The sequence below is a fragment of the Eumetopias jubatus genome, unplaced genomic scaffold (assembly GCF_037043125.1).
Source record: "Eumetopias jubatus isolate StellerSeaLion01/CBP00866 unplaced genomic scaffold, mEumJub1_p1.0 scaffold_10, whole genome shotgun sequence".
Lineage (NCBI taxonomy): Eukaryota > Metazoa > Chordata > Mammalia > Carnivora > Otariidae > Eumetopias > Eumetopias jubatus.
In genome coordinates, this window is record NW_028274816.1 from 90497828 (window position 1) to 90518535 (window position 20708).

Below are 20708 nucleotides of genomic sequence, written 5' to 3' on the forward strand. Positions count from 1 at the left end.
ACTCTCCTCAGACTTCTCTGTAACCACGTTGTTCCTGAAGGTCGGTAACTGACAGCAACACACCTTGTTCTTAATTCTGGTTGTTGTTCTGTGTTGGGGGTGAGGATGAGAGGTGGGCAGGCAGAGTATAGAGTGAAGTTTTGCTGGGATCTTTTCTGGGTTGTTTCTTTGTGGGTGAAGAGTTATACCCATTGCAGAAATCCCTTGAGGTGTCCACTGTGGGTGTGGTCCTCTCTCCTGGCTTAGCACCCTGGGTGTTCAATTGTTGCTTGCAAAATTCAAGTGAACAGAAATCCACAATTCATACTTGAAAGTCGCTCCGGAACTTTGCAGTAACACCTGCTTGCTGAATGCCTTTTAGAGGAAGTTTTTCATAATATTCGATGTCAACATAAACATATCAAACTAATTTTTAGCACTAAATCTTGATCTATGTGTTCTTTCAGGATGAAGTATCAGAAAGAATCAGGGTGATAATTAAATCTCTGATTCTACTTTTTAAAATCTGTAGATGCAAAGAAATTGGTTGATTAATCTGTTCAGATTTTAAGTTGTGTGGGCATATATTTTTGGGGGGGCAACGTGGTGGTGGGTTATGAAACCAACTAGTAAAATAGTAGCTGTTCTTTTCTTTCTCTTCCTTGACTACTCTCAAATCTGAAACAAATTAACAACTTCTCATTGTTCAGAAACTATTTATTTGTCAGCATTTCAGTTTTAGACAATAATCTATATATGCTTATAAATAGTATATAGTATACTTATTCGTGTGATCCATGCCCCTGAATTAGTACTATACCACTTGTCCATGAAAATGAAAACAGTCTGTATTAAAGTATAAGAACACAACTATGCGCGTGCTCACACACACAGACAGACATAGCTCTTATTACTAAGATGAAGTTAGTTCTTAGGTAAATCTATATTTAACTTTTCCAGCAGGCCTCCACTATAATAAAATTGTCAAGCCATTTTTCCTTAACAATTACTGACTCCAGCCATAAATCCCTAAACTGGTCAATAACCTATAACCCAGCACCTCTCGAAATGGAATGTGGGATATTTATGTTCCCCCTGAGAACAGCTTGCATATAAAGTCCCAAACAGCAGTGTGCGCTGACCAGGACCACCTTTCTTGAGCAATAACACGAGCACAATGGTACTGGCTTCTTCCCTTCTGTCCTCCCCTCCCCCATCTGTACTGTCAGAGACCACTTTTCTTTGGAAGGCTTGAATCACGCCCAACTTAACATATTAGGTGCTAGCTTAGCACACACAGCACTAAACCACACGACAGCTCATTAACCTTTAGACTATAAAAAAGAAAAAAAAACTTGCAAAAATGTCAGCTTAACTTTCCATTTCAATAACAGGGTCTAGGGCTAACAAAGAAGAAAAATAGAAAACCTCAGATTGTGTGGTCATTATTAGGGATCGTTCATTTCATAATTATTTGTTTTAAGTCATAAAGGAAAACACACTAAGAAAATTAGCTTCTCATGGTATATTTTATTTCAAATTCATTATGTCGTGTTTTTCAGAGATATTATTAGACAGACATATAGAGTGTGTGAAGGTAAGTAATTCTTTTACAACATACTGAAACTTTTTCCCAAAGAAATTAAGTTCTCTTAAGACCTTTTTCTATTGTACTCCTGGAACTTAACACATGTTTAGGAAGCACTTATTATGTCTTAGGCACAGCTCAGGAACACTGGAGATATGGCAGAGAGTAGAACAAATTCAGGATGTAGTTCTCATGGACCTTTTTGGCATTTCAGTATTTCCCATTGCTCTCTGCTCTACCCTAATATGTGCATGCTTCTTTTCTTCCAGGATCAAGGTAAATCTCACAATAGCCAAAATCCCAGAATGAGCGATTCCCATTGTGGTGTGTTTGACATACACCTCTTCTAAAATAAAATCAAGGTTTTGTATATTAGAAGTTAGGGACGCCTGGGTGGCTCAGTTCGTTAAGTGTCTGCCTTCGGATCCGGTCATGATCCCGGGGTCCTGGGATCAGGGTCCCTCATCGGGCTCCTTGCTCAGTGGGGAGCTTGCTTCTCTCTCTGCCCGCTCTGCCGGCCACTCCCCCTGCTTGTGCTTTCTCTCTCTCTCTCTCTCTCTCTCTCTCTCTCTCTCTCTCCAATAAATAAATAAATAAATAAATAAATAAATAAAAATCTAAAAAAAAATGAAACAAAGAAACAAGTTGAAGTATTTATATTATCCAAGAAACACAAAGATAAGCAGTTACAATTCAAGAATCCAAATACTTCTTCTTACTTGTTCTCTCCTGTGCCATCACAGACTGGAGGGGACACATCTTCCAACAGAATGAGTGTGTCAGTTCCTCAGCTCCAAAAAGTTATCAGGAAAGATGGCATATCACACTGACTGAGACTGTGTGTGTCTGTGCGTGTGTGTGTGTTACATTATGTATATTTGGAGAGAGAGAGAGAGAGACAGAGCACTTACTGTATATCAGGCATTGTATCGGTTTTTATCTTTACAAAAAAATACAAACAAAAACAGGTGCCTCAAGTAATTGTTAGTCAGTTGGGCAAGTGGTAATCAGAGAGATAGGGTTCTGCATGTATTGACAGACTCCAACACCTAATAGGTAAGGGAATTCTTTCAAGAAAATAGGGGGCTTGGTTGGAATCTTTTTAAAGGATTCAGCTTGTCATTTTTTTCTCCTTATCACCTACCGTGCGTCAGGCTCCAGGCTAAAGGTTGGGCAGTTGGTGAAAAACAAGATAAGCACGGTCCCTGTCTAAACCTAGCGAGCCCAAAACCTAGTGAGGAAGTAAGATACTATCAGTTATGGAAATTTATATATGGAGTTCACTGTGCTGAGAGCAGGCTTTAACCAAGTGAAGCATGGGCCAGGGGGTCATCCTGGCAGAGGGGACAACTTGAACAAAGCACTGGAAAAGGCTAGACTCGGCCAGTTGGACAGATTATGTATACCTACTTTGGTGCTGATGTGTAAATGCAAAGCAAGGGACGCAGAGATTTCCTGTATTCTTGAGAATATTCTGTTACACAGGCGAAAAGAACCAGAGTGGGTGTCTGAAGACCCGAGTTCGTGTTCCAGCGGAAGGATCTTGAGAAAGTCAGTGCAGCCTTAGGCACGAAAGGATGGTATTGGAAGAGATTCACCCTTTTTAAAGCGGGACGGCACATACATGGCTCCAAGACCATCCCTGCCCTGCGGTCCTGCCCCTGCCGGAGCTTCTTCACCTCCCCGGATGTGATGAGGAGACAGCCACTCTGAGATGCTGCTCAGACATGGTCCAGTATGCAACCTGCTCACACCCAGAGTCTGGACATTCAGAGAAGGACCCGAGTTTAGGATTCCCGTCCCAAGTTCCTGATCTGCTTTTCCTGGGGCACCTTTTAAAACAACCAATTAGAGTTGAGCCCATGAAAAGTTAGTGGCCTCTGGCTAACCTCCTTGTAAGTAACAGTGCTGCCACTCTGCTCTTGGTCTGGTCTCCTGCTTGCTTGTGGCCTGGCATGGAGGACCCTGGCTCATGGCCCCCTTCCCTGCCTCCCCACCCCATTTAGGGAGTCTGTAAGTAATAAATCTTGTACTTGACTTCATTTGCATGGGTGTATTGAAACTGTTCCCTCAATCAAAATGACCCTGGGGTTTTCATTTCCTCAAACTGGAGCTTGGATGCTGAGGAAGCAGCCTGCCCACCCATGTAAGTGGCTTGTGCCTCCCATTCAGCATGCATAATCTGAATTTTTTTTTATTTTTAAAGATTTTATTTATTTATTTGACAGTGAGAGAGAAAGAGAGAGAGAGCACAAGCAGGGGGAGCGGGAGAGGGAGAAGTAGGCTCCCCACTGAGCAGAGAACCCGATGTGGGGCTCGATCCCCGGACCGTGAGATCATGACCTGAGCAGGAAGCAGATGCTTAACCGACTGAGCCCCCCAGACGCCCCAGGGTGAATATTCTTAATTTGATACATCAGCTATGCCTCTCATCCCAACACACCTGATCCCACAAAAATGATGAAAATAGTTTTCATTGCCAACTTCAGATGGTTGCAAAAATAAATGAGATAATGTGAAAATTATTCAAATACTCACCAATGACACATTTGTCAGGAAATGATAGAGCAAAAGATCAAGATTTCTACCGAGAAATTTAAGTCTGGTTTGTGGAGAAGGCTAAAATAAGACTAACTCCCAAAACTCCAAAACACATCCTTATTTGTTGTGTCCTTCCTTGACCATGCAAAGTCTGTAAGCATAAAGATGTACTTACGAGTTTTCTTCCAGCATAAAGAAAAGAGCATGTCCGTCAGGAAATTTATTACACTTCGGGGATTTTTTTTTTTTTTTTTTTGGTAATTGAGAGACAAAAAAATAAAACTTGTATATATAAAATATCCTTGGAAGGGAAGATAAAATAGGATAATTGTGTCAGTTCTCCTGATAAGTTGTGTATTAGGTGCAATCTTATTTGAAACTCAATGGAGTTCTTTTTTTTTTTTAAGATTTTATTTATTTACTTGACAGAGAGACAGTGAGAGAAGGAACAAAGCAGGGGGAGTGTGAGAGGGAGAAGCAGGCCTCCTGTGGAGCAGGGAGCCTTATGCAGGGCTCAAGCCCAGGACCCTGGGATCATGACCTGAGCCCAAGGCAGACCGCTTAATGACTGAGCCACCCAGGCGCCCCATGAAACTCAATGGAGTTCTTACAACTTTATACATTTTTACTAAATTGCATGTGGAAAAATAAGTAATTTGAAATATCAAAGTTGTTTCTAAAAGGATAAATGATAAATGCATGTTCACATACATAAGAAATAGAAAAATGACCATTTGCCAAGTATTTATTAATAGCTCTCTAAGCTTTCAGACTGTATTTAAAATAAATATATTCAAAAGGGACTATGTTGTTTTAGAAATAACTTAAAACTTTGGTAAGAAAATATTAAAATCTTGGGGGGAAAATCAAACAAGAGATAAAAAAGATATAAATAGCAAATTTTGTCTCACTTACCAATAATGGTAAATGGCATTAGTAATGATGTGAAACTCTACCCTCATTAAAGTGTTAAATTAAAAAAGTAAATTCCAACCAAGCAAGGTTACACTTGTATGGTATGTTCCTATATTTTTCGAAGAGTGTAACCTGGTATAGCCTTTTGGAAAGTAATTTGCCAGTATGCACTATGGGTAACAATAAAGATCACTGTGATGTGAACATTCTGGGAGTGTTTCCTGTTGAAATAATCTAAAAGACAAAAAAGTCATACACATGAAGGCATTAATTACAACATCCCTTGGAAACAAATGAGAACTGAGTTTGCAAAGGTAGGGTGACCCTAAGGTAAGGTAAAGTAATTAAAATACAGTGCAGTGCTTTTTACTCAATGAATTTTTCTGTGAGCACTAATAGAATAATAATTAAAAGCTTTAGTCACATGGAAATGAGTGCATAATTTAAGTGAAAAAGCAGAATGAAAACTATCCATACACTGTGAATTAAGCAATATATGCAGGTGCATGCGGCTCTGGGTGTGGGCCTATCTGTTGTCCCCTCCCTCACACCCACACCCACCGCACTACATACACACTGTGATTGATGTAACATTGTATATAATTGCGGGGCATATATTCTCACATGTACATGAGGACAAGACATAATACATTTTTAAATATAGCAACTATATTAGGGTTGCTAGTTCAATTTCTACTTTCTTCCTTCAAACAATCATTTTGTTTCACATTCCACATACTCATGTGCTGTTTGGAAACATGTTCGCATCCCAGCTCAAGCACACAGATCCTGATCATTCTAAGAATTCATGATAATCGGCATGATACTTTCAATACTTCCTGCATTTAATTGGATTGGGTGTGGGCATGTGCCCCAGTCCTGGCCAAAAAAAAAAAAAAGCCTTCAGGGTTTTAGGAGGTTATTTTAGGCTACTTCTGTGGTAAGCTTTCTTAATTTAAAAATGACACCTATATAGAGAGGATCTGTGTATTGGTGACGAATGTACCTAGACAGACTACATGGCTATAAAAGCAAAACAAAACAAAAAACAACAAATAAATCTCAAAAGACTTAGAAACATAGCACTGTATTTCTTTCCCATAACGTGGCTTATGTTCACATCCCATTGCCCAGAACCTGGTCACTTAGTCATCTTCAGTTGCAAAGAAGACTAGGAAATGAAGTTGCTAGGTAGAGTCTATCACCTTCTGTTACTATCTAAGAAGATGATGCGCATACTAGGGGTAAAACCAGCAGGCTCCTCCACAAGCTCCCTTAACTTCTGGAAGTTGTCACGTCAGCTGTAATGCGGAGTGGTTGGGATTATCTAGCAACTCTCCTAAGCCTAACGGAGCTAGTTTTAGGTTGAAGCCAGAAACCGGAAGACGGAGCAGTTAAAGAACGTGAGTCCTTGGTGATATTACTGGGCTTCCGAAGCCTGGAATACTGGGGGATTGACTTCTCCACTTTTATTTTAGTTATGGAAGATGCTTCCTATTTTTTAAAAGTCAGGTTAAGTTGGAGTCTCTGATTCAAACATAGATTTTTTTCTTCTTTTTTTTTGTACAGAAAAAGTGATGTAACTTTGTAAAATTTGTTCTCAATGTTGTCTAAAGTTCTTTGGACCGCATAATAGATCGTTTGGTTAATTGTTCACCTTATTCTGCATGTATCACTCCAGTACGCTTTTTGGCTATTGAACTCCACCCCCCCCCAAAAAAATGGCTGTTTTGTCTATCTACGAACTCCACTACTAAGCAAGCAGCCTGTGGGAGAACATTTACTTTTTTGTTGTTTTAATATTTAGCATGACAACATAAAGATTTCCATTTTCAGGGGGGGTAAAAAAAACAGAAGATGTAATGCATTTGGATAGAATACCACTAAAAGGTTGTACCTATTGTCTCAGGGAAAATCTGCCTCCATGGAGAAATGTTTGACCCAAGGTCTGAGAAGGAAATAATTTAAAGATAAGCTTTAAAACAAAACAAAACAAAAATTTGCCTTAACAGAAATCAAGGATGCTACACAAAAGTACTGGGGTTTTGGGAAATGGACTCAGAAGTCAAGTTGAAGAGGCCCCCGCAAACATAGATGGGACACTTTCATTTTTAATAACATCATAACTGCAAGTGAGAGAAACATTTCAGATATGTTTATATCCATGAGTTTACAGGGATGCTAAAAACATAAGTTGTCTTTGGGAAAAAGCTAGAGAAATAAAAACATTGCTTGATGTCTCAAGCATTTGTCCTGACATTTCTATACGAACAGTACTTGGGGTAATAGTGGACAACTTTTTATATAGAAGTAATCCGGCTAACTAAAACAATGAAACCAGGAAATCACATCAGTCACTTGCTCTGCATTCAAGAACTCTGAGATTGATATTAGTTAAATTTGAGATCCATACTGCTTTCAGTTGCAAGAAATAGAACCTACAGTGGCTTTCTTTTTTCTTTTTTTAAATTTAAATTCAATTAGCCAACATATAATACATCATTAATTTCAGATGTAGTGTTCAATGCTTCATCAGTTGCATATAACACCCAGCGCTCATTACATCACATGCCCTCCTTAATGCCCATCACCCAGTTACCCCAGCACCCCCACCGCCGCTCCAGCAACCCTCAGTTTGTTTCCCAGAGTCAAGAGTCTCTCATGGTTTGTCTCCCTCTCTGATTTCTTCCCATTCAGTTTTCCCTCCCTTCCCCTATGATCCTCTGTGGTGTTTCTTATATTCCACATATGAGTGAAACCATATGATAATTGTCTTTCTCTGATTGACTTATTTCACTCAGCATAATACCCTCCAGTTCCAACCACGTTGATGTAAATGGTGGGTATTCATCCTTTCTGATGGCTGAGTAATGTTCCATTGTATATATGGACCACATCTTCTTTATCCATTCATCTGTTGAAGGACATCTTGGCTCCTTCCACAGTTTGGCTGTTGTGGACATCACTGTTATGAACACTGGGGTGCAGGTGCCCCTTTGGATCACTACATCTGTATCTTTGGGGTAAATACCCCTTAAGCAAAGAGAAATCAAGTAGATCAGAGGCTGACACAATTGATATGAGCAGGCTAGGAAACTATACCAGACAGAGGCAGCTGAGAAGCAGGAGGCCGTTTTGTAAGAGAGACATTTGGGCCACAATGTTGTGGCTACAAGACCTTGTTCCTGATACTTCTGCAAATGAATTGTAACCTGTTCTTCTTTGTCTTACGTGCTCAGGATCCAGATCCTGACGAGTATCTGATTGGTTAAACCTTGAGGTCACATGCCCATATGTTGCTCCTGGGGGCTGGGGGAGAAAGCAGAAGGAGGCTCTGGTCCCTCCTGATTCTCTGGAATGCGGAAGGAAATTCCTTATGCCAGGACCGAAACGTCAATGTGTATACTGTGCAATTTAGTAACGGAACATCTATATATGTTTATATCGATAATATATAATATTAATATGTTATTTATTTATAAATTAAAAAGCAATACATGGTATAATAGGAGACAACAGAAAAAGTAGAAGGACCTGTACATGTGCTATGGGCAAAGTCTGTCATGTGCTTCACATCTCTTAACTCTTCAAGGAAGACATTTTTAATACCTTTCAGATAGCCTCATAATTTGGGAGAATAAGTGAGGTCAGTAGCCTATATTAGTAGGGCCAGTGTTTAAGCTAACTCTTCATGACCACAAAATTCAGGTACCATGAGAATCCAGGAAGAAGAAATCATGTGCAATCAATAGATCAGCAAAACAGATGACATTTGCTTTAGACCTTGAACGCTGGGTATGTTTTGACATCTACTGTTGATGTCAAAGAGAAACCCCGAGAGAGGGAGTGGCAGTAAGCAATATTAGAGAAAGGAGTGCAGTTTGGCAATAATGGGAAAAGATATTGGACAGGCATTAAGGTGAAGCAAATGAAATCTTGGAATGTTTTGAAGGTCAGTCTAGGAAAGAAATTCCGTCTTTAGTCTTGGGAGTATTAGATATATATATATATATATATTACCAGAATGAGTACTATTGCCACAACTGTACTTCAGGAATATTAATTTGATGAAATTTCATTCAATTATGAGTTCATATATACTATTCTTATCAAAAGAATGTGGTCATGCTTTCCATTCTTTATTCAAGGACACAAAACAGTGTCCTTCATTATTTTGGTATTAATCCTTGGATAAAATTATTCCTATAGATGATTTTAATACAGACAGCCACCTTTAAATTTGTATTAAGGTTAAAATATCACACGTATGGCAAAATTTGCTTTTTTTTAACAGCTAATATTTTAGGTAAATTAACATTGATACTTTGAACATATAAAAGTCTCAAAAAGGTGCTTTGTGTTTAATGTACATCCCAGTATTCACTGAGAGAGTAAAAAATGAAACCAAGGCAGAACAAATAACTTTAACAATATCAAATTATGAATTTGTGTCAAAGCTAATAAAAGTCGAATTTAGCTCTCCTGACTCTGAATCCAACTCTGCCTTCCACATTCCACCGCATAATTGCTGTCTTCTCTCTTGGCTGTTCTAGGACAAAACAGTCTCATAGAAACTTCTGCAGGTAACTGAGACTTCTGTGCTTAGGAAACATCTACAATTTTTAAGAGGTCCTTTAGATTTATCTGGCATTCTTGTAAAAATTGACAAGGCCACCATCTCGAAGACATCAAAGTTGAGTTCCCTCCAAAAGCTGTATCTTGAGACGTGATTTCTAGGATGTAAAATTATCAACAGATCAGCAGTTGATCATTTAGATATGTCATTCCAAGGAGAGATGGGAAAAAAAATCATATGAGATGACATGATTTTTTATCTTCCTAATTAGAAAGAGCAAAGGGAGATTTATTTTTGGACCACTAGTTTCTTAAAACACACACTCACACAACTCAAAGTAAGTGTTAAGAGAGCATTTTAGGGCTTTTAACATAAATTATCAGTAAGATGAGTCATCACAACTGACTACGCTGCTTCTCTTTTATTTTTCTTTAAAAACAAAAGGAGAAATCTAATCAGGCTTATTTTTCTTTACTTCGCTAAATGCATTGCATAGCTTTCTGAAAGGGTTAAATCATTTCCTCCTCTTTTGCACATTTTTTTTCTTTTTGTGTGTGAGGTTCCCCACTAACCATAGCTCTGTCCAAAAGGAAATTAAAATGAAATACATCAGGCATGCTGGGACTTCACACTTTAGAGACTTACAAAGCAATATGGCCTGTTTAAATTGATTGTCACTTTAACTACCCACAGCTACTCTTCAGGAAGGGGGCTTACGGTTTTACTGTTCTTAACGGGACCATATCCCTTTTCCAATGGCTTAATTTAGGTTGTGCTGAAATTCCTATTAAAATCAGAGTCATTAATATTTCATTAAAAATACCCATGATGTCAGAAGCTGCCATTCCAGCCCTGCCAAGTTACAAAGAAAACTACCCTTTCCCCCTAGGGTTGTGCTAACATCCTGATATCCAAACCTACATTTACATTTTTCCATCAACCTGAACAAAAAACAAAAATGAGAGAGGGGATATATCAAGTGACAGCCGTCGTCTGGTGCCTTCGATGTTTTGAAGTCTTCAGATGGTGAGATCATAAAACCTGACTTCAAGGATGTAAAATTATCAACAGATCAGCAGGCTGACCATGTAGATACCTGTTTGGCACCAGACAGTAGAGCGTTTGACAAACGGATATTGGGTCTCCCTGTGTCAAGTGCACTGAAAAGATTTTATTTTAACAAAAGTACTGTAGCCGGGGCCACCCTATAAAGAGCTGCCAACAGAATGCGTCTATAATATTTCGGTCATAACGAAAACTCATTGTCATGTGCTCAGTCCTTTAGAGAAAAGTTCTTGTTAGAGTCTGGTTTGAAGCGTTGATTTTTAGTATTTGCTCGGAGAGAGAAAACGAGAGCCAAAGTAGGCAGATGAAATGGGACGGATCTCTCACTCAACTGTTGGAGTGAGATTAATTTGAGGATTTCCTACGTATGACACATTTTCCTAGCCTTCCAGTGTAGCTTCCCTCTATCTTTTTCCTAGCAAATACCATAGATTTATCCTCAGAGCACTCATGCATGCCTTTCCCCCTGGTTTTTAAAATTCATCAAACCTTCAGAAATTGGAAAGCAAAAATTTTGCCTGTCACTGCACATCAATATATAAAAAAAAAGTTCATTTAACTTATCAAAACCTGTTTATTGCCAAACTAGGCTTTGCTGTGGTAATTTTGTTATATTTACTGGGACAGCAAGTCCTGGCAATATATTCTTTTATGTTAAATTATGATCTTCATATTAATATTAAAATTTGGCAAAGTGTCTTTTTCCCCCAAAATTTAATGTATTATTCTTCAACATTTTTTTGTCAGCTAACACTTTTGGGAGTTCTTTTATTAAAAAATAATTTTAAAAAATGCAAAAACTGTTGGATTATGTCTTTTAGAAATCTCCCCCCTTTGTATTGAGCTGCAAATAGAGTTTCTTTCTCTAAACCGTTCACAGGTAGGACTGAGAAGGTAAGTAAAAGTTCTGAGACAGTACAGAAGGAAAGCAACTTTAAATTTTTTTTAAAGATTTTACTTATTTATTCATCATAGAGAGAGCAAGCACAAGCAGGGGGAGTGTCAAGCAGAGGGAGAAGCAGGCTCCCTGCTGAGCAAGGAGCCCAATGTGGGACTCCATCCCAGGACCCTGGGATCATGACCTGAGCCAAAGGCAGATGCTCAACCAACTGAGCCACCCAGACATCCCGGGAAGTAACTTTTTTTAAAGAAAGATTTATTTATTTATTATTTGAGAGAGAGAGAGAAAGAGAGAGAGCTGGGGGAGGGGCAAGGAGAGAGAAAAGGAGAGAAGCAGACTCTGCCATGGAGCTCCATCTCACAACCCTTAGATAATGACCTGAGCCAAAATCAAGAGTCAGATGCTTAACCAACTGAGTCAGCGAGGCGCTGCTCCCCCCATTTTTTTAAAGATTTTATTTATTTATTTGAGAGAGAGAAAGAGAATGAGAGATAGAGAGCACAAGAGGGAAGAGGGTCAGAGGGAGAAGCAGACTCCCTGCTGAGCAGGGAGCCCGATGTGGGACTCGATCCCAGGACTCCAGGATCATGACCTGAGCCGAAGGCAGTCGCTTAACCAACTGAGCCACCCAGGCGCCCCTCTCCCCCCATTTTTAAAATATTTTATTTATTTATTTGAGAGAGAGAATGAGCGGGTGGGGGGGAGGAAAGGCAGAAGGAGCAGAGGGGGCAGAGGAAGAGGGAGAGTGACAAGCAGACTCCCCGCTGAGTGTGGAGCCTGATGCAATGCGGGGCTTAATGGTTGGGGGACTCCCCTGGGGGCTGGATCCCAGGACCCTTAAACCATGACCTGAGCTGAAGTCAGATGTTTAACCAACTGAGCCACCGAGGTGCCCCAGGAAAGCAACTTTTATGCATAACTTCTGAAAGGAACAAAGGAAAAAGAAAAAAGAGAAAGAGAAAGAGAAAGAAACCCTTTGACTTCCATGTACTCATTTCAAGATATTCTGATCCTAGATTTGAGGTTCTGGATCCCAGGTTTGGAATTCCAATGTCAATGTAAACAGAACTGGCACACACACACACACACACACACACATTAAGATGAATGTAGTTACTATTCCTCTTTATGGTCACTACCGTCCCTTTCTACCTGTCATTCTTTGTGTGAATTTATTTAAAAGAAAAAAAAAACCCTTTTTGTAACAATTGTTTGCAGTTCAAAAATCAATAAACCATTCTTTCCAAGAAACAAACAAAAAACTATCTTAATCTCTACTTGACTTCTAAATATAACATTTTTCAACATGATCTTTCTCTATAAAATTCTGTACAAGCAATTTCATGTTCTACAATACAATCCCTCCACCACCTTCAATGATCTCATAGCATATTGTGTTTCCCCCATAATAGCCTGTGATTGCTGTCAGAACACTGGGATGTCTCCAGCTTGTCTGCCACTATATCTTTAGCACTCCCCATGGTACTCAGCACACACTAGGTCCTCATTCTAGTTGGTTGTCTAAGTAAACCTAATATAAGAGATTCAGAAAATGAAAGGCATGGATGTCTTCCTATACTGAGAAATGAACAGAAACAGGTATATTTCCAGGTAAAGGCTACAGAGTAGCCAGAAATTTGCTACAAACAGAAATGCACAAAGCATATTTACACCTGGGATGACTTCACAGAATTGAAGCAGTGACAGATTAGGAAGAAATCTAAGTAAGGATTGAGCTTGAATTCATATAAAATATAAACAAATTACCTCTTTTTCCCAGCTCCCCACTCATTGTCTTAATTGGTTTAAATTTGGTTTGTAACTTCATCATTCCCTTGAAATTCCTTTCTCAAAGGTCAAGAACAATTGATAGGAGACAAAATTATGTATCACCACTTCAAATTAGAGCACTATGAGCAGAAATCATTCATACTTTTAACTATGGAATACTGCCCAAATTTATCAGTACAGTTCTACCATTTCCCCTATAATCTCTCATGCAATTCCCCTATACAACCCCACTTCATTTCATTCTCAGAGAATATGTAAGAAATTAGAAATATCAATGCTTCCAAATATTCTATAAGATTAACCTAAATTTGAAATTTGATTCAGAAATTTTTTGCTGTGAATAGACAATGAACCAAACATGTTCATATATTCTGAAATATCAACCCAGAGAAGATAATTTCTAAAATTTAAAAGTTGGATTTTGCCAATATGTATCTGAGTGAGGATGGGTCAAATCTTATATTAGAACTTTCAGATTATTTAAGTAATACATGATGATTCCAGAAAAAATATTTAGTACTAATAATCCCAAAAAACAAACCATCTGAAATAATTAGACATTCCACGCTTAGATACAGCTACTGCTAATATTAATGTAGAGCCTTCTCTAGCTTCTGAAGGATGTGTGTGCATGTGCGCGCGCTAATGCACTTGTTTTCTTTTTGTTTTTAAAGTCTTTTTTAAGCAATGAGAACAAACTATAAATACTGCTTTGAAATCAGCAGTTTAAAAATGTTAACTATGTGATACTACTTCAAAACAATTTAAATATAAAGATACACACACACAAATACAAAACATTGTTAAGCATTCTGTTTATGAATTTAACTATAATTTTATTTAATCAATCTACTTTTGTTGCATACTGTGTTGCTTCTACAATCTTAACATGAGAAATAAAACTTTGATAAGCTATTTTGAGCTTTGTTTTTGTCCATATGGCCAATTACCTTTTTTAATTTTAATATTATTATTATTTCTTCTTAGGGTAAGAGAAAGCACGTGCGAGCAGGGGGTTGGGAGTTGTAGAGGGAGGGAGAGAGAATCTTAAGCAGGCTTCACGCTCAGCACAGATCCCAATGTGGGGCTCGATCCCACAACTCTGAGATTCCGACCTGAGCTGAAATCAAGAATCAGATGCTTAACTGATTGAGCCACCCAGGTGCCTCCAATTACCTTTTGACTGTAAATTTTTTAAAAGGACTGCTGGATTAAATAATATCTATGTTTGATTTTTAAATTTCCATAAGCACTCTTAGATTGACCTTCTGAAAGATATGAACAATTATGACATATTTTCTTGGTAATGTCTTCATAATTCAAATATAGATCAAAAGAGAAATTACATTGCAGATTTATTTCTTTTTACCATTTCTTATTTATTTCTCAAATGTTAAAAACCTGGATCTTTATAAGATAGGGATTCATTTTTGACAATGTTTCCAAAATTTTTGCTGAAATAATCTAACTTTTCCCAAGTGAATAGAAATTGCATATTTGTCATTTGTAAAATATGAATATTACCAAAAAGTCTATTTGCAGACTCTGTTATCTTTCACTGAGCTCTTTTCTCAGAGCCAGTGGCAAAGTATTTGACTCACTGTAGTGTTACAATATATTTAGTAGTCTGAAATTTCCTTTTTAATTTTTTTTGGTGTTTGTTCTTACTTCTTAAAAAGGAGTCATATAGGTAGATGAATGTGTAAATAACATCTCTATGGAGGACATATGAATGAAACCTGAAAAAATATCACTTTTGTCAGATCTGTATGCTTTAATTTCCTGTATCAGTGAGACTATTGGGATAGGAATTTTTATTCGAGGAAATTGAGGTTTAGAAAAGTTATGGTTGCCTATGAGCATAAAATTGGTAAAAAGTAGAAACAAGTTTTAAACTCAGATCTTACTAAGTTAAATATCATACACTGGCTACCATGTCTCATATGTCTCTCTGGAACTGGAAATGTCAATTTCTAGATACACGTATCCAGAAAAAGAAAGCATTAGAGTTAAGACTCATTTAGAAAAAATGGAATGAAGAATGTATTTAAAAAAACAAAGTGATAATGTTGAACAAATGAAGTCTGAAGGAAAAGTGGGAAAAAAAAAGAAGAAAAAGAAGGAGAAGCCAGTCCACATACTTTTTTTGTCCAAGCAGTGACTCAAAAGTAGACATGATGACTATCTGCAACTATTTGAATTATATAAACACTAGACGAACAGAAAAAGTGTTAAAATAGAAGAAATGAATGTGATACAAAATAAAATTTAAAAATGTGGTCTGAATAGAATTGGGGGGTATCCTGATGATATGTTTTCTTGGTTTTTCTGTTTTATAAATAAAAATTACAAAAAACTACAGTTTCATAATTTTTAGATTTGAACAAGTGGATATTGGGGAATATCTAAACCTGCCAAATTGATGAACCAGCCAGCCAAACATCTCTTCATTTCCAAAATGGCAGGGCAATAGTCCATGAAGATCCTAACTTAAGGTTGTTTTTCAACTGACGAAAAGAGGAGATGCGCCTAAGTTTGCAAAGGACAATATACCAAGAAACGCTCCATTTCATCTCCAGGCCAAAGACATGCAGATAAATTTAGATTCATCTAGGGAAAGATTAACACAGGACATGATTGAATTGAAGCAAAGATACCAGGTCTAGACTCCTCTGCCTAATTTCTGGCAGTCGCTTCATTTTCATTGTACCTTAGCCAGGGCCCCTAATGAGTAGAACATCTGCTCAAGTATATTTTGTATTGCAGCAAAATTAAAGGGGGTATAGTGGAGGCAGAGATCACATTTCAATGATGTTCCAGCTTAGATACAACTCTCATTACATTTGCCATAAAGAAAGAGAAAGAAGAGGGGAAAAAAAGGCATAAAGTACATAACACAGTTAAAAACATAATTTAGTTAAAATGATTTAGAACACATGGAAATTATAATAAATACAGAATCTTTAATTTTTTTATTTCAGCTTTACTGAGGTTCAGTTGACGTATAAAATTGTAAGCCATTTAAAGTGTGCATCATGGTGATTTGATATAAGTATACACTGTGAAAGAATTCCCCTCACCTAGTTAATTAACACATCCATCATCTCATGTATTTACCTTTGTGTGTGAGAACATTTCATTTCCATTCTCTTAGCAAATTTCAGTGATACAGTAGTGCCATCAACTATAGTCTCCATGTTTTGCATTAGGTCCTTACACCTTATTCATCTTATAGCTGCAAGTGTGTAAACTTTTACCAACCTCTCCCTATTTCCCCTACCCCCCAGCCCCTAGCAACCACTTTTCCACTCTCAGCCTTTATGAGTTTAACATTTCCTCTATTTTTGTTGCATAGAATCTTCAATTTAACACTTTCAGATTAAAATCTTGCTTTCTTCAGGTACATATATTTCACTAGTGCATTGTTGTCTTCTAACAACTAATAAGTACCAATACAGTTTACTCCAGGAGTAGGCACACTTTTTCTGCAGGGTCATATGTTATTTTAGGATTTGCAGGACAGAAAATCTCTGTCACAATGATTCAACTTTACTGTTATAGGACGAAAGCAGCCGTGGACAACATGTAAAAAAAACACGGGTATGGTTGTGTTCTGATAAAACTTTATTTACAAATGATTCAGGCCAAACTCACCCACATAAAATAGCTTGCCAACTATCCTGGTCTAAGGAATTACCTTTATAATGTATTATTTAGACACTTGGAATCCACTAACCTTTGGGATCAAAGGAGGAGGAAAAAAACTAATATTCATTACATACTGACAAAACCAAGTAGTCAAATTTCACAATTTCAAATTGAGACTCTAGGAAGTTGAATGACATACACATGGGAAAAGAGCTAGTGGAAATTTGAAGAAGGATTCTAACGTGACTCGTCGAACTCCAAAATCTCTTCTTTTATAAATTCATCCTGCTACTGTCTTCAAGCCATTGCCCCAAATCTAATAAACAAATCAGGAAGTAATTAAGCACGCCTACTTAAACATTTCATTCAAGACTCAGAACTGTTCACAGAATTCAGTTCAAATGTGCCATTTTAAGTGAAAATTGTCATGCGTACAAAAGAATACACATAAATCTTTTTTCTCTCCTAAATATGCTTCCCAGTTTATTGCTCACCATTTATTTTTGTTTATGGTATTTTTTAAAATACCAAGTTTTTAAACTTTATATATTCAAAAAATGTTATCATTTCTACTATGATTCTTTTTCCTTTCTTTGCTTTTGTATGGAAAAACTTCCCTTGCCATGATGAGTAAATATTCACCAATAGTTTATTCTAAATCTGAAAACAATTAATTATTTCATCAACTTGAAATTTATTTTGATATATAATATGAAATGAGAATCAAACTATTTGTTTCCCATAAGTAAGCACTAATTGTGACTGTTGAATAAACCTCTCCTTTTCCAAAGGATTTGAATGGCCATCCTTACCCAGAAGTACTTTTGTATACACTATTTGTAATCTCTCTTGGGAAACTCATTTTGCATTTTATTAATAAATATGCCTTTTTCTCTAGCATCAACCTTTTACTTACTATAGCTTTATATTAACCATCCCTCTCTCAAAGATTTACTCTTTTCACCTGTTTACTTTTCAAGCTCTGTTTTAGATTTGATTTGAATTATTCTCTCTTTTGTAATCCCTTTAACCCACATGCAGATCAAATGCTTCCAACATAACATCAAGTTGAAGTATGAGTGTTAAGATTTATATGCTTAGTCAGCTGAAGGGAAAACAAAATAGAGAAAGGCAAGTGCACTGGGTGTGTGGGAGATACAGCCATGCTCCTTGCCCTGAACTGAGCTCAGTGTCCTGCACTGAGGTCCACTCTTCTGAATCCTGCCCTGTCCAATCTCATGGGGATGAGTCTTCTGCCTTCTTGCTTCAGAGGTTAGGAAGACTTGTGGGTTGAAATTTGTCACTTGGAGTAGCCGAAACTTTTTCTTTTTCTTTTTTTTTTTTTTTTTTACAATTTTTATTTTCTGCTAAAGAATTAGAGCTAGGGGATTATACTCTGGTTTCTCCAATGTTACCATTTTGCCAGAGAGTAATGGGGTTAGAGTGGGGAGGTTAATGTGGACTATTCTTCAAGCTTTTGTGAACATGCTTTTATGTAGTTGATGGTTTTCCATAAGCAAAGAGAAGCTAAAAGGAGAATATTTTTCTGTTCTTCATCCAAATTACTGTGCATACTTCCACTCTGGCTCCACTAATTTAAAGGGATAGCAGTATAATTTTCAAAAATATCTCACTTTGCTCTCTTCTGCTCCTTTGTATGTGGGACATCTTTCAGTTTGGTCCAATTTGTTCTACACCTTTATATAGAGTACAAAAAATAGCAAAAACTGATTTTTACTATTTACGTTTGGCTAAAGGCTCTTAGTTTGTTTCACAATTAACTGTATCTTCTTTGCTACCATTATTTCATAAATCTTATTTTATTATTTTTGGAGAGGAGATTTTGCAAATCGAAATTTCCATGCTGCTTCATTTCTTGCAAGTTTCTGGATTGTATTTTTTATTTACAAGAGTTTTTATTCTTTTATTCTTCTTTTATTCTTTTATTCTATCCTCTATTTAATAGAGGAGTTTTAATTATTGTCATCACTAATAATTTTGTTAGCTGGATATCAAGTTTTATTGTATTCATTCTTATTTTTTGTTTTTTTTACATTTTCAGCACAGGTATTTACCTCAAATTTTTGAACAAGTAACCTTTTCCTTAATGCTACAAATGCTTGCCTTTTATTTTTTGGAAAAAGAAAAACACACTTGAACTTAATATTTTCTCTTTACCAATGTCAGTGATAAAATTGCATTTGTTGACCCCACCCTATATAAGATTAGCATATTTTGCATATTTTGCATATTAGCATATTTTATTTCCTTCTATAAATCCCAGGCCCTCACTTTTGGGGATATGATCTGGGTATTTAGAACCTGTTATGATCATCATTTTACATTACATATTTGTTCTTATGATAATTAGTTGCATTTTTTAATTTTTTATTGTTATGTTAATCACCATATATTACATCATTAGTTTTTGATGTAGTGTTCCATGATTCATTGTTTGTGCATAACACCCAGTGCTCCATGCAGAATGTGCCCCCTTGAATACCCATCACCAGGCTAACATATCCCCCCACCTCCTCCCCTCTAGAACCCTCAGTTTTTCAGAGTCCATCGACTCTCATGGTTAGTCTCCTCCCTGACTTACTCCCCCTCATTGTTCCCCTCCTGCTATTTTCTTCTTTTTCTTTTTTCTTGACATATGTTGCATTATTTTTCCCAGAAGTACAGATCTGCGACTCAACAGTCTTGCACAATTCACAGCGCTCACCATAGCACATACCCTCCCCAATGTCTATCACCCAGCCACCCCATCCCTCCCACCCCCCGCCACTCCAGCAACACTCAGTTTATTTCCTGAGATTAAGAATTCCTCATATCAGTGAGGTCATATGATACATGTCTTTCTCTGATTGACTTATTTCACTCAGCATAACACCCTCCAGTTCCATCCACGTCATTGCAAATGGCAAGATCTCATTCCTTTTGATGGCGGCATAATATTCCATTGTGTATAGGTACCACATCTTCTTTATCCATTCATCTGTCGATGGACATCTTGACTCTTTCCACAGTTTGGCTATTGTGGACATTGCTGCTATAAACATTGGGGTGCACGTACCCCTTCGGATCCCTACATTTGTATCCTTGTGGTAAATACCCAGTAGTGCAATTGCTGGATCGTATGGTAGCCCTATTTTCAACTGTTTGAGGAACCTCCATACTGTTTTCCAGAGGGGTTGTACCAGCTTGCATTCCCACCAAAAGTGTAGGAGGGTTCCCCTTTCTGCACATCCCCGCCAACATCTGTCGTTTCCTGACTTGTTAATTTTAGCCATTCTGACTGGTGTGAGGTGGTATCTCATTGAGGTTTTGATTTGGATTTCCCTGATGCCGAGCGATGTTGAGCACTTTTCATGTGTCTGTTGGCCATTTGGATGTCTTCTTTGGAAAAATGTCTGTTCATGTCTTCTGCCCATTTCTTGATTGGATTATTTGTTCTTTGGGTGTTGAGTTTGATAAGTTCTTTCTAGATTTTGGAGACTAGCCCTTTATCTGATATGTCATTTGCAAATATTTTCTCCCATTCTGTCGGTTGTCTTTTGGTTTTGTGGACTGTTTCTTTTGCTGTGCAAAAGCTTTTTATCTTGATGAAATCCCAATAGTTCATTTTTGCCCTTGCTTCCCTTGCCTTTGGCGATGTTTCTAGGAAGAAGTTGCTGTGGCTGAGGTCGAAGAGGTTGCTACCT